This window comes from Vigna radiata, chromosome 2 (genome assembly GCF_000741045.1).
Source record: "Vigna radiata var. radiata cultivar VC1973A chromosome 2, Vradiata_ver6, whole genome shotgun sequence".
Classification (NCBI taxonomy): domain Eukaryota; kingdom Viridiplantae; phylum Streptophyta; class Magnoliopsida; order Fabales; family Fabaceae; genus Vigna; species Vigna radiata.
In genome coordinates, this window is record NC_028352.1 from 19289540 (window position 1) to 19305056 (window position 15517).

Below are 15517 nucleotides of genomic sequence, written 5' to 3' on the forward strand. Positions count from 1 at the left end.
GGCTACAAAATTTGTAACAAAATACTTTCCTCCTTCCAAGTCAGCGAAAATGAGAAATGAGATCACTACCTTTGTGCAGCAAGAAACTGAATCCTGATATGAGGCATGGGAAAGATATAAGGAGCTAATGAGGAAATGTCCACATCATGCTCTACCAGAATGGTTGCAAGTGCGAATTTTCTATAATGGTCTTTCACCCTCTTTTAAGGCAATTTTGGATGCAGCAAGTAGAGGATCATTCAATCTGAAAACACCAGAGGAAGCTTTGGAGACTCTTGAATTAATGGCAAACAACACAGTGAATATGCAATTTGACCGTCAAAATAGAATGGTTAGAGTGTTGGAGGTTAATACTTTGGATGCTATCTTAGCCCAAAACAAGTTGTTAACACAGCAGATCACTGATTTGACTCAGAAGCTGGGAAATATGCAAGCAAATAATGTGAATACAAGATCTCCAGGGTGTGATTTTTGCAGAGGAATGCATTAGAATGGTGAATGTTAGGCCACTCAACAAGAAGCACAAGTCAATGCAGTGGGACAACAACAAAATCAGTTTTCTACCAACTTTAATGCAAATTGGAGACCCCAACAAACGAGACCTTGGAGTAATCCAATCCAATCTAACCCACCAAGGCCTCCATATCAATATCAAGCGCAACCCAGTAATCAAGGAAACAAGATGTCTATGTATGAAAATGCATTAGAGAAGCTAACGATTCAAACTTCTACCTTTGTGGACCAGACTTCTAATTTCATGAATGAGACAAGGACCAACTTCAAGAACAAGGAAGCTTCAATCAGAAATTTGGAGAACCAGATTGGACAACTTTCAAGACAACTCTCGGAGAGATCTCCTGGCACATTCCCTAGTGACACAATACCAAACCCAAGGGAACAATGCAAGGCAATTCAATTGAGGAGTGGGAGAGTGTTAGAGAATGAAAAAAGGAGTGAGATGGAGAGAGAGAAAAAGAAAAGATTTGATGAAATAGTAGAAGAGAGTGCTGAAAAATAAATTGAGAGAACATATGAGGAGAAGGAAGAGGGAGAAAAAAATCAAGAAAGTGAGAAAAAGATGCGTGAGTATGTCCCTACAATTCCATTCCCTCAAAGGTTGAAGAAGCAAGAACAAGCCAAGCAATTTGCAAGATTTCTTGATGTTTTTAAGAAGCTCCACATTAATATTCCATTTGCTGAAGCATTGGAGCAAATGCCAAGTTATGCTAAATTCATGAAAGACTTGTTGTCAAAGAAAAGGAAGCTTCAAGAAGATGAAACAATTATACTCACAAATGAGTGCAGTGCAATAATTCAACAAAAATTACCTCCCAAGTTGAAGGATCCAGGAAGCTTCGTCATTCCATGTGAGATTGGAAATATAACTGTGGGTAAAGCATTATGTGACCTCAGAGCAAGTATCAATTTGATGCATTTGTCCATTTTTAAAAGGCTGGGTATTGGTGAAGTAAAGCCCACCATGATAACTCTACAATTGGCAGACCGATCGATGACTTATCCTTATGGAATTGTGGAAGATGTTCTAGTGAAGGTGGATAAATTTATTTTCCCAGCTGATTTTGTGGTTCTTGACATGGAAGAAGATGCTAAAGTCCCAATCATTTTGGGAAGACCATTCTTAGCCACAGGAAGAGCATTAATAGATGTAGAACAAGGACAATTGATGTTAAGAGTAGCAGATGAAAAAGTCACATTTTCTATGAATGAAGCAGTAAAGCACAAGCTTGACAAAGAAGACTGTTTCAGGGCAGAAATAATTGAGTCTCTTGTGTTGGAGGAGATAGACTTCCACGAGAAGAAGAATCCAATGGAGAGAACTCTACTGTTAGGGATGGAAGCAAAGGAGTTGGAAAGAGAAATTAATGATGACAAGGTGGTGAATTGTGCTCATCAATTAGAAGTGCTGAAACCAATATTCAATTCCACAAGAGGAATAGAAGATCTACACAAGAGTGAAGGCGAAGGAGTAGAAACATCCAAGTTGGAATTGAAACAACTCCCTTCTCACCTTAAATACAAGTTCCTTGATGAGAAAAAGCTTAATCCAGTAATTGTGAGCAATGAACTTTCTTGTACTGAAGAAGATAAACTCTTAAGGGTGTTGAGGGATATAAATCTGCCCTTGGGTGGAAAATTGATGATTTGCAAGGTATTAGTCCTACTGTGTGCATGCATAAAATTTATTTGGAAGAGGATTTCAAACCTGTGCGTCAACCACAAAGAAGACTCAACCCGACTATGAAGGAAGTGGTAAGGAAAGAAGTAATTAAACTGTTAGATGCGGGAATTATCTACCCAATTTCTGATAGTGAGTGGGTGAGTCCTGTTCATGTTGTACCTAAGAAAGGAGGAATGACGGTGGTGACAAATGAAAACAATGAGCTCATTCCTACAAGAAAAGTCACAGGGTGGCGAATGTGCATAGATTACCGAAGACTGAATCAAACCACAAGAAAGGACCATTTTCCACTACCATTCATAGATCAAATGCTGCAAAAATTGGCAAGACATGCATATTACTTCTTTCTAGATGGGTACTCCGGGTACAACCAAATAGCATTAGCTCCTGAGGATAAAGAAAAGACGGCATTTACATGTCCCTATGCAGTCTTTGCCTATAGAAGGATGCCCTTCGGTCTCTGCAATGCGCCTGCAACATTTCAAAGGTGTATGTTTTCCATCTTTTCTGATTTGATTGAAAATTGCATTGAGATCTTCATGGATGACTTTTCTGTATTTGGCTCTTCATTTGATTCTTGCTTAGCTAATTTAACCTTAGTGTTAAAAAGATGCCAAGAAACTAATCTAGTGCTAAATTGGGAAAAATGTCATTTTATGGTGAGAGAAGGTATTGTTCTTGGTCATCACATCTCTGCTAAAGGCATTGAGATTGATAAAGCAAAGGTAGAAGTAATAGAACAATTACCTCCTCCAGTGAATGTAAAAGGGGTAAGAAGTTTCTTAGGTCATGCAGGGTTTTATAGGCGGTTTATCAAAGACTTTTCTAAGATAGTAAAGCCTATGACTAATCTTCTTGAAAAAGAAACCCCTTTTGTGTTTGATGATGCATGCTTGCAAGCATTTTTAACCATAAAGGAAAAACTTGTTTATGCTCCTATAATTACAACACCTAATTGGTCTTTACCATTTGAATTGATGTGCGATGCGAGTGATTATGCTGTGGGTGCTGTATTAGGACAAAGAAAAGAAAAAGTGTTTCATGTGATATATTATGCTAGTCGTGTGTTAAATGAAGCTCAAAAGAATTATGCCACGACTGAAAAAGAATTGCTTGCAGTAGTGTTTGCATTTGATAAATTTCGATCTTATCTTGTTGGGTCTAAGGTCATTGTTTACACTGATCATGCTGCTTTGAGATATCTATTTGCTAAGCAGGATGCCAAGCCACGATTAATACGTTGGATTCTCTTATTACAAGAGTTTGACTTGGAGATCCAAGATAAGCAGGGGAAGCAAAATTTGGTGGCAGATCACCTTTCAAGATTGAAGTTTGATGAAGGGAATTGGGACATCAAGCCTATTGCAGAGGAGTTTCCAGATGAGAAGTTAATGGCCATAACTTCCTTGCCATGGTTTGTAGATTTTGCTAATTTTAAAGCAGGAGGTATAATTCCAAATGACCTCACTTTCCAACAAAAGAAAAAATTCCTGCATGATGCCAAGTGCTATTTTTGGGATGATCCCTTGTTGTTCAAAAGATGCGGAGATGGTATGATCAGGAGATGTGTTCCTGAAAATGAATTTGAGAACATCCTTTGGCATTGTCATGGATCGGATTATGGGGGGCATTTTTCAGTTGAGAGAACAACTTCTAAAGTTTTACAAAGTGGCTTTTATTGGCCTACCCTTTTTACATATGCTTATAGTTTTGTGAAACACTGTGATAGATGCCAAAGAGTTGGCAATATTTCCAAAAGGCATGAGATGCCCATGAACAACATACTTGAAGTGGAGATTTTTTATGTTTGGGGTATAGATTTTATGGGGCCCTTTCCACGATCTTTCTCAAATCAATACATTTTGGTTGCTGTGGATTATGTATCTAAATGGGTAGAGGTTGCTGCATTGCCAACAAATGATGCTAAGGTGGTGGTTTCCTTCATCAAGAAACAAATTTCTTCCAGATTTGGGGTACCGAGAGCAATCATTAGTGATGGGGGCTTACATTTNCATAACAAGCAATTTGCATCACTTTTGGGAAAATATGGTGTGAGACACAAGATAGCTACCCCTTACCATCCCCAAACCAGTGACAAGTGGACATTTCTAATAGGGAGTTAAAAAGAATTTTGGAAAAATTCGTGAGCTCGTCTAGAAAAGATTGGTCAAGAAAATTAGATAATGTACTGTGGGCTTATCGAACAACTTTTAAAACTACAATTGGGATGTCACCATATCAGTTGGTGCATGGCAAATCTTGTCATTTGCCGGTGGAACTTGAGCATAAAGCATTTTGGGCCATTAAATTGCTAAATTTTGATTTGAATACTGCAGTTGAGAAACGGCTGCTTCAATTGGATGAGTTAGATGAATTCAGATTGCAAGCCTATGAAAATGCCCAGATTTATAAGGAGAAGACCAAAAGATGGCATGATAAAAAGATTGTGCTGAGAGAGTTTACCCCAAGGCAACAAGTTCTATTGTATAATTCCAGACTTAAATTGTTTCCTGGAAAACTCAAGTCTAGGTGGTCAAGTCCTTTTGTGGTTCAAAAAGTTTTTCCTTTTGGAACAATTGAAATCTCTGACCTTAATGCTGAGAGAAGTTTCAAAGTAAATGGTCAAAGATTAAAGTTGTATTTGGGAGGGGATGTTGAAAAAAATAGGACCAGTGTCTCATTCACGGCATCACATTATGCTGGTCAAAAGAATTTCATTAGTTTTAGTTTTAAATGTTCAAAAAAAAAAAGAAAGAGAGGAAGAAAATGGGCGGAATTCAAAAGAACTAAACCCTCTTTCCAGCGTGAGAAAGAAAGAAATAGAAACCTAACATTTTTGCAGGTTCTCATCAATCCACTCACCGGCACTTGCAAGTTCTCAGCAACCCACTCATCGGCACCAACCCAACACCGGCGAGATGACACGCCAGCGTCGTCCACCTCCGTAGACCGCCGCGCCTTCTATGCGACAAACGATGACAGCACCACGACGCTCAATGCGGAAGAAAACGAAAGCACCACAACGGCGCTCTGGTCAGCCTCTACCAGTCGTCAATGTCGACTCCACCGATCAGCAGACGTCGTCACTGCCACCACTCTGTTCGTCCCCGCCATCACTCCGTTCGCCATTGCCACCTCTCTGCTCGGACCGTCAGCGTTCCGCGGAGGACTCCCATTGCCATCACTCCGTCATCGGCTTCCACTCCGCACACCGCTGCACTGCCGCAACAAACCACTGCTGCTGCTAAATCTATACGCCATAATACAAGGCCACTAGTCATGGAACAACGTCCAAGAAAAAAGGCTCGTGCTTCTGCTAACCCCAATGGTATCACGTTTCAAAATGAAGAACGGCGGTTGAGGTACGCTACGTTACTCAAGCGGAATATTGTGCCTACGCGTTATTTAGACGAAAACACCTTGAGTACATTAGGCATGTCTGAGGAATTTTACTGGATGATTGAAAAAATTGGTTGGAGTTCTTTTGTTACTCTGAAATACCCTGCATATGAAAAAATTACCATGGAGTTTCTAAGTTTTGTGAAGGCTGAAATATTGCAAGGAAAGAATTGTGAAGAGGGGTTGATTACATTTAGATTGCATAATGTTAATTACAGGCTCACTTTAGCTAGTTTAATGCAATCTTTGGATTTCCTAGTGGTGGCGAACGAAATTACCCCAAAGAATTTAATGCTTGTTCTTTTTGGTTCGACATATCTCAATCAAGTTCTTTTGTCTCCTCTAATTCTAAAGAAGCTCATATTCATCACCCCTGTTTTCGATATGCCCACCGACTCATGGCTCATACACTATTTGCTATGGGTGATAGCCATTCGGCGGTTAGGAAGTCTGAATTGTTATTCTTATGGGGTATGGTCAAAGATGTCCAATTGGATTCAGGTGCTTGGTTGGCTCGTCAGTTTCTAAAGGTAGGGAAAGCTTCCATTGGACAAATAACAATTGGTGGGTTGATCACCATTATTGCTTTACATCTACACATTCCTTTAGAGGGTGACACGCCAATATCAGGAAACTCCAGAATTGATTTAGAGATGTTGATCCACAATGACATGTTGGTAAAAAGGGAGGATAAATATTGTTTAGTAATGAGTGAGACCACGGGCATGCCACCTCAACCTCTTCCAAATCCTATGTTCACTTCAGTGCGTGAAAAAGACAGGTGGATTTTCTCTGAATCTCAATGTCAAAATACCTTTCCTCATGATCCTGAACCATCCTCTCATATACCTCTCATTCCTCGGCCTTCTGCGGTTGACACTCTTTCTCATCTTCAGCAGTCCATTACAGAACTCCAAGCGCAACAACTCAAACATTATCAAGAGTTCATCCAATTTCGGGACACTCATATTCTTCATCAGCAAAAGGTGGAACAACTCTTGCAAGAAGTTCTCACCATGCTCCACTCTAGTCATCACTAATCTTGTGAGTTGTAATCCCCTGTACTTTTTCCATGTAAATATTTAGGCTTGGGGTGTTTGTATGCATGACATCTAACATTGTTCGCATTTGCATGTTGCATCTAATGTTAAACTGGAAATGTATCATCTTAGCTCTGAGTTCTATGTTCTGAACAATGATATTTTCTAAGCACATAGTGAATATATTTCTGATTGCTTGTTGGGAACTTCACACACTACACAGTGAGACTTGACACTAACACTTAAGGAAGATAATTTTTGAGATGTATAAGTTGGAAAATGCTTTTTGTTAGGTTTCTATGGTAACACTCACTGCACTTGGTTACTGGAGAATTGTCTGTCAAAACAAAATGAAAAAAAATATAATATAAAAAAAAAATTAAAAAAAAAATAGTAATAAATATTGAGTAAATAAATTGACACCCCTTTGAGACTGAATGTTACTGGGGAAGAGACACTCCTTTGAGACTGAGTGTGACAAATAATTGAGTGGAAGATCCATGCTTAGTTGGCAGGTAAGTGTCTTCTAAGTGAGGAACCTAATAGAAAATCTTTTTCAAAAGAAACTAAAATGCCAAATATTATCTGCCTTGATGTCAAGTGTCACACCTTAATTAAGTAATTGCACTAAGGGTCCTAATAAGTTAGTCGTCGTGTTAGTTGAATTCTCCTTGCTTGAGGACAAGCAAACGTCTAAGCTTGGGGTATTTTGATGTGTGAGTAAAATGTAATTGCATTCATATTTTAGTTTAGGTAATTTGCATACGTAATTGCATTAATTGAAGGATTTAGTCATGCATTATCTCTGTTTCGGATCATACATTGGGATTTTGTGTTTTTCTTGTAGATTGATGATTCTAAGTGTCAAAATCACAATTTAAGAAGAATTGATGTCTAAGATGAAAAGATGAAACAGAGAGTTCAACAACCGAGCTGTGAACAATCTCACAACCTGTGGATTTTGCTCCAAAATGCAGATGCAAAACAGAGAGCTCAACAACTGAGCTGTGAAAGATCCCACGACCTGTGAAGTTAGCTCAAGAAAATAGAACACAAAACAGAGAGCTTCACAAGTGAGTTGTGGTTTTTACCACAACCTGTGGATTTACGTCAGAATTGTAGAATGAAAACAGAGGAGAGCACATGCAGATTGGGGATTTTTCCGTGGGCTCTGAAACTTTCCAGGAGCAGTTGCGAATCTCTTTTATAACTGATTTAAAGAGATTAAAATTAAATAGAAAGGGAAGGAAGTTATTGTGAAGGGGATTAACCACTCTCCTAAAAAAGAGGAATTAGTGGAAAAAGAGGGGAGGAGTTTTGAAAACGTGGAAAAGAGATAAGAGGGGGGATCAACGTTCAAACGGTTTCTTCTTCTTCTTCTTCTTCTTCTTCTGCTGCTGCTACTTTTTATTACTTTTGCTTTAGAACTTCCTTTACATTATGCAGAACTAATTTTCCATTTGTTAGAAGATTGATGTAGTACTTTTGATTATACTTTCTGAACCTTTTCAATTGATGTTGTTTAATTTTAATTATCCTTGTGTTTTATTTATGTTTTAATGTCTATTCTATGAGCAGTTTCACAATTGGGAGATTGCTAATTGCTTGCGTTTATAAATAGAACAGATTAGATGTTGTCACAATTGGGAAAGTGGGCACAACTAGTTAGTTTGAAATTGAGATATAATTGTTCTTCATGATCTTATTGGATTTATAACTGGCCTAAGGGATTGGGGTTTACATTCAATGGATAAGTTTGCCTATCTAAGGGATTAGGGGTAAACAAGCTCGTAATAAACTCTAGTGAATAATTATAATTTACACATCGATTGAAAAGGGGAAGAATTTATATGAAAAGGTATGAAATCAATTCTCTAACATTGTTTATATCATTTGAATTTCCATCACTTGTTTATGTTCATCATTTTACTTGATAAATTTTATCGCTCAAAATTAAGTAAGTTAGTAAACTAGTACTTAACTCATTCAATCCCAAAGGACGATATTTTGTTACTACAATTACAATTGGTACACTTGCCAAACGTACATCACATTGTTTTGTAGTGATTTTGAGAAAGTAAGAATGGAGTTGAAGATAAAGGTCGTAGACTCAAGAAAAGAGAAGAAAATTGAAGAATTGAAGAGTCGACGCACCGCCCGGCGGCAAATTCTACCGTCGGGCGGTCCAGGGCGAGGAGTGGGCACTTGGCGTGGGCGCTGGGCGGATTTGCGATTAGAGGCAAACCGCCGAGCGGTAGACCCCTGCCACCGGGCGCCACACTTGTTCCGCCAAGCGGTTGTCTGCTGGGCTTGGGCCTGTTTTCTATTGCGCTCCTCACCTATAAATAGCCCTATTGCGAGTTTAGATGCATTCTTTTGACAGAAGGGGGTGGCCAGACCTAATTTCACTCTCTGGAGAGGATCTCTTGGATGCTTAGGCTCCTTTTCATCTTATCTAGGGTTTTCTTTTCCATTTTTCATCTAAGTTCACCACGACAATGGTGAACTAAACCCTATTGTTGTTGGGGGAAACAATGTAATCTTTTGATATTCTCTTCTATTGAAACTATTGTTTATTTATATGGTTTCCATATGTTTTGATTATTAATTATTGGGTTCTCATCTGTGCTTAATGTTTTTATCGTTTAACTCATTCGATAACTGTTGTTTGTCTTTATTGATATGGGGACGTACAGTAATGTCATGAACTGGTGAGTAATTCCTTGATTAAGCAATACCACCTAGGGATAGGGGTAGGACGATCAATTGTTTTTCACTTCTGCTCTATAATGCTTTATTAATTTCTAGGGGAGGCTAGGGTTAGCAAGCCAGTAATTAGTAATAGGCTCTTTTCGCCGAGGGATCGGGTTAAGGGTAGGCTAAGAAAGTTGCATGACAATTAATTAATCAAGCTAATAAATCAAGAGGAGTAAATAAGAGAGAGCGGATAAGATGAAATTTTAAACCCCCAACAACTCCATTCATCCATTGTTTTCTTCTCGTCAATTGAATCAATCTCTTTTGCATGTTTATATTTTGTTCTCATACACAATTAATTAATTTTTATTTTCAAGTCTTACGATCTTAATTCACACGAATGATAAGGCCTTTCGTGTTTCTTGGGAAAACGATACTTGGACTTACCATTTATTATTACTTGATATGATTTGGTATGCTTGTCAATCCATTAACAATGGGCGTCTGACTCTCCTTCTCCCTCTTGTCTCGCTTAAGCCTTCAAGAAGAGATTGCGTATTTTTCTTGCTCCTAGTATGTCTCGTCTCTTGTTGCATGCACAAGAAACACAAACCCTAGTGATAAAGATGCTCTAGCCAGAAATGAAGATTTGAGATGCAGCGGAAGTTCTGAACATTTGAATTAAAAGTATCGGATGAAGTGGCTTGAGGTTTGACAGCCAAGGGCAGAGTTGCGGCAGTGATTTGAATGGTGGAGGAAGAGCTCTACGGTGAGGACGAAACTAGCTCAGGTAGCCTTCCATTGGAAGGAAGCTAGATGGAGAATGGAAAGCTCAAATTAAGAAGACTTTTGGTAGAGTCCGTGTGCTGGAAATTCTTCAGCAGAAGGATATCTAATTTATCATCCAAAAGTGAATACATGGGCAGCCAAGGTGAGTTATATAGACTCTTCATCCTTTGGCTTGGTGATGGAAACGTGTTCATCCAATATGAATCACGTTCCCTATTTCTAAAACATGTGCTAAATGTGCTAGCTTCTAGAAACTAGATGGAGTACACGTTTATTTCTATTTCTAAAATAAGGAAGTTTCCGGTGCACCCCCTATTAAGCTCTCCTCACTCCTTCATGTGTGTAAAATGACTTCTTTATCCTTCTTTGGTGGACTTTATTTATTAGGCTTGGGCCCCGCGTATCATCCCCTCCCTCTTGAGAAGGATTTGTCCTCAAATCTGGTGGGTCGTCTTTATGAGGACTTATTTTTGTTGGCTCCATATAAGTTCCTCCAGGGTCAAATGTGAATCTGCAATAAGCATCAAACATATAACTGATTAATTTCAATTAACCCAACAAGATGCATGAAAAGGTATGTTTAGAAGAAGGCTTCCTAATGTTAGATTGTTCAAGCTTTATAATTTTATGAAGCCTTACTTCTTTTAAAAAATTTATTTTTGTCTTGAGTTAGTGGGAACCAAAGAGGTAACCATAACTCAAGTTGTGAATTGCCATCTGTTAAAAGTTCTAAATTTTGAAAATATGGTATGGCAATTTCTTTGAAAAACAAATTAAAATGAGAAAACTCAAAGATAGATGGAGAAAGGTTAAAGGAAGGAAAACCTCCCCTTAATAGTCTTGGTTCTATGAGGAGTGTAGGAGGAGGTGGTGCTTGCTCTTTTCCTAGTTCTTGTTCTTCTTCTTGTTTTATTGGCTCTTCTTCTTTGCTTCTTCTATTTCTCTTCTTGTCTCTTCTTCTTTTCTCTCTTGCTTTCTTTTCTCTCTTCTTTGTTCTTCCTCCCTTCTCTTTTTTGCTTCTTCTTTTCTTCTCTCTTGTTCTCTTCTATCTCTTTCTTCCTTTTCTCTTTTCTCTTGCTCTATTCTATCTTGTTCTATTCTCTCTTGTTCTCTTCTCTCTTGCTCTATTCTCTCTTGTTCTNTTCTCTCTTGTTCTCTTCTCTCTTGCTCTATTCTCTCTTGTTCTCTTCTCTCTCTTTCTTCCTTTTTTCTTCTCTCTTTTTCTCTTCTTTCTCTTGATTCTTGCTCTTGTTTTTCTCTTTTTAATCTCTCATCTCTATATTTTCTTGTCTCTTCCCATAACCTCTTAANATTTTCTAGAAACTCACTTTCCCTACAAGAGAACCCACTTAAATTGTTAATGAATGACTGGCCTTCTCTAATAAGTTCTCTCATAAGTTCTAAATTTCTTTGAGATTCTGGAGGCACAAAATTTCTTCTCAAATAAACTTTTAGTTCTTTCCAATTATGGATGGGAACTGTTCTACCTATCCTAACATGGTATTGTCTTTCTTCCCACCACTCTCTTGCATATTTTTCAAATCTAGAAGTGTAAAGACTAAGGATGTAAGATTCACAATCTCAAGAATAATAGGATGAAACTTTTATGAATTTAAAAGTTTTCTTAAAGTAAGGATGAAAAGATTTCACTTAAAAGCAATATTCCAGGTAAGAGAGGTGAACCTAAAAAGGTTGCTTAAATACCAAATCTTGCCTTGCCAAATATGCTTCTAGTTACTTACTAAAAATCCTTAAATAAAAATTACCTCTAAATTCAACAAATGTCTAGAAACAATTAATCATGAAGAGAAAACTACACTTTAAGATTTTTCCAAAAACTTTGAAGAATTGAAAGGAGTGAGATCTCTTAGGTGAGGCTTGGACTTTGGATCCAAGACACACTCACCATCTACCAATTTTAATGAGAAATTAAGAGCAAAAGGTTTACAAGTGATGGAAGAACACTTGTGAATTCTTCCAAGTCACTTGCTTAATGGCCATTTACAAGTACTTTTGCAAAACAAATGACTTGATACAACAAGGAAGTGAGAAGGAAATGATGTGTGCAACTTTGGCTTCTTTCAAAGAAAGTGAATTTGATGGATTCACACTAATCTCACAACTGCCAAGTGAATTTTGCTACTGTTGCAGCACCCAGAATTTGTTCAAACTAATGAAAACGTGATTTTGCAGCTGCACTAGGATTTCTGCATTATAAAATAACACTTTGCTGCACCAAAAATTATGCAGACTGCACACCAGCTTTGGCTGCACCAGAAAGCACCTCAAGTTGATCTTTACTTGCTTCAATCTTCTTCCTAGGATGCTACCAAAGTTAAGGCACGGCCTGAGTTAATTTCTGCACCAAAAGAGAGCTCAAACAAACCTCCCATGATCAGTTTCCAGTGTAGGAAACAATCACTGCTGCTGTCAAAAATTGCAGAACCAGAATGCACCACTGTTTTTTTTATCAAATAGCTTGTGTGCAGAGTTGTAAATAATTAAAAAGCAAACAATTAAACGGTTTTCAATGGAAGGTGGCACTCAAAATGAACTTAAGAATGGTTTTAGAGTGGATTTGAAAAGCAAGAAAAGCAAAACATGCTGCAGTTTAACGAAATGATGATGATTTCACAAAATTTGGCAAACTGTTCGATGAAATGACTCAAAGAAAACAGAATTTGTATTTTCTACCTTTGCTGTCACGGTTCAATCCGGATTGCAGGGATGATTAGCTTTTTACTATTGGTTTGCAAGGTTCAATGACAGTAAAGAAGAATAGAAAATGATCCCAGCTCTTGCCAATCCCAAACACTTAAATCACAACTCAATTCAACTTAATCTGCACACCAAAACTGAATGCACCAAATTATGATGGCTGGAAAATTGTGAAAACAGCAATACCACTGAGATATTCTGTGCTTATGACTTCCCATCAATATTATATGATGAAAAGAATTATGTGCAATCAATAATGCAGCCAAGAAATGATCCACAAAAGAATTCCACTGATACACTTCCAAAATTGGTCAAAATCAATGGTTTAAGTGGTATAGCTATGCATAGTCGCAAATTTGACCATATGAACAGTGAAGACACATTTGAATTCACTTAATATGAGTGTTTAATCAAGAAAACAGTGGAAACACAATTGAATTTAGATTATGACTGCACTAGTTGAGAAATTTACTCAAATTTGGGAAGTGGCATGATGATTTTGTGCATTGTTGGAAGAATGACCAGAAAAACAATGTAGACACATTTTAAATGGTCAAATAAAGTTGTCCAAATGTGTTCAATGCACAAAAAATAGCAAATGCACAATTTCACCACTTGAGTTGCCAAATTATGCAGAAATCAATAAAATGCAGCACAGTACAGTAAGTTTTGGTGGATGCAAAGTTTTTAGACCAGCAATTTGGTAAAATAATGAATCCTAACTCAAGATCTAGCTTGAGAAAATCAAGCTAGTGGATTTTAGAGATCCTATGACACAACCAAGGACAATNAGCACGGTGCCAAGCTNTAGGTTATAACAATNACANNANCACATTCTTANTCNAGATTTTGAGTAATTCAACTACTCAAATAGCAAATCTGTGATGAATAGATGTTGTAATATCTTTAGATACTTGTAGCATCATCAAACAGATTTGGAAAAGGTGTTCAACCATTAAATCTTGATATAGTAACGTGCATCAGTAAAATCCAGCAAAAAAAATGTTAAAAACAGAGTTGTAGTACAGATCTGTTGCTGAAATCACTATTGGCATTGCTTTTATTCAAATGATCAAGGCTGGATGAAACTCCATTGCCTTATATGATCAACATAGAATTAGCTAATGCTCAACACAATTAAAATCAAAAATATTCACGTTGAAACAGAGTAAAAAAAAAAACTGATTGACAATTTTAAAACGGCAACAACGTTGCACATGACTCAACACGACTGGAAAATGATTAAACGATAGGATGAGACTTCAAACAAAATAAAGCACCGATTAAAATGATAAGAAAATGCTATAGAATAGTGAATAACAACGAACATTCACTTACACAGAAAAACAGAAAAGAAAATCAATCAAATAGTACATACTTGAAGCAATGACAGTGTGGAAATTGAATGACAATTTGGAATCAAGAAAATGGACTTATCTGGAGCATGAATCATCCAACCATAGCTCTGAATACCACATGATAAAGATGCATCAGCCAGAAATGAAGATTTGAGATGCAGCGGAAGTTCTGAACATTTGAATTAGAGGTATCGAATGAAGTGGCTTGAGGTTTGACAGCCAAGGGCAGAGTTGCGACAATGATTTGAATGGTGAAGGAAGAGCTCTACGGCGAGGACGAAACTAGCTCAGGCAGCCTTCCATTGGAAGGAAGCTAGATGGAGAATGGAAAGCTCAAATGAAGAAGACTTTTGGTAGAGTCCGTGTGCTGGAAATTCTTCAAGAGAAGGAAATCTCATTTATCATCCAAAAGTGAATACATGGGCAGCCAAGGTGAGTTATATAGACTCCTCATCTTTTGGCTTGGTGATGAAAACGTGTTCATCCAATATGAATCACGTTTCCTATTTCTAAAACATGTGTTAAATGTGCTAGCTTCTAGAAACTAGATGGAGTACACGTTTATTTCTATTTCTAAAATAAGAAAGTTCCCGGTGCACCCCCTATTAAGCTATCCTCACTCCTTCATGTGTGTAAAATGACTTCTTTATCCTTGTTTGGTGGACTTTATTTATTGGGCTTAGGCCCCGTGTATCACCTAGTAGTACTTTTTTATATTTTATAAAATAAAATAAAAATAAAAAGATAAAAAGATAAAAAAATATATACAATGAAGTCAAACTTAATCAAGTTACACTACTAGATAAGTTAAACCACGAGTCCCCGGCAACGACGCCAAAAACTTGTTAAGTCCCTGGCCACTGTATGATGAAGGTTGAAAAACAGTTATTTTCATATGTCAATTTGGACCGAATTACGCCCTTTACTACTTGGAATGAGCTTAGAATCAAGCAAAACTCAATAAAAGAGTCTGTGGAAAGACAAAAGTTGTTTTTAGAGATTTTATGCTTGTTTTGCATTGTTTTGAAGCTATTTTGAGAAAGAGGAGAATGGAGTTAAAGATACAGGTCGTTGACTCAAAAAAAGAGCAGAAAAATGAAGATTTGAAGAGTCGACGCACCACCCGGCGGCACACTTAAACCGCTGGGTGGTCTAGGGCGAGGAGTAGGCATGGCAATTAACGCTGGGCGGTTTTGAGGGAAACTGTCGGGCGGTGGCTCGCTCGGCTTCGGCCTGTTTTCTTTTGCGCTCCTCACCTTTAAATACCCCTATTGCGAGTTCAGAGTCATTCTTTTGACAGGGGAGAACGACCAGAC

General features: G+C 37.7%; 1 pseudogene; it reads left to right on the plus strand.

The window, feature by feature from the left end:
* The first annotated feature begins 1078 nt into the window (after positions 1 to 1078).
* The window catches only part of LOC106753018, a 135533-nt pseudogene continuing 121094 nt past the window's right edge, over positions 1079 to 15517 (plus strand).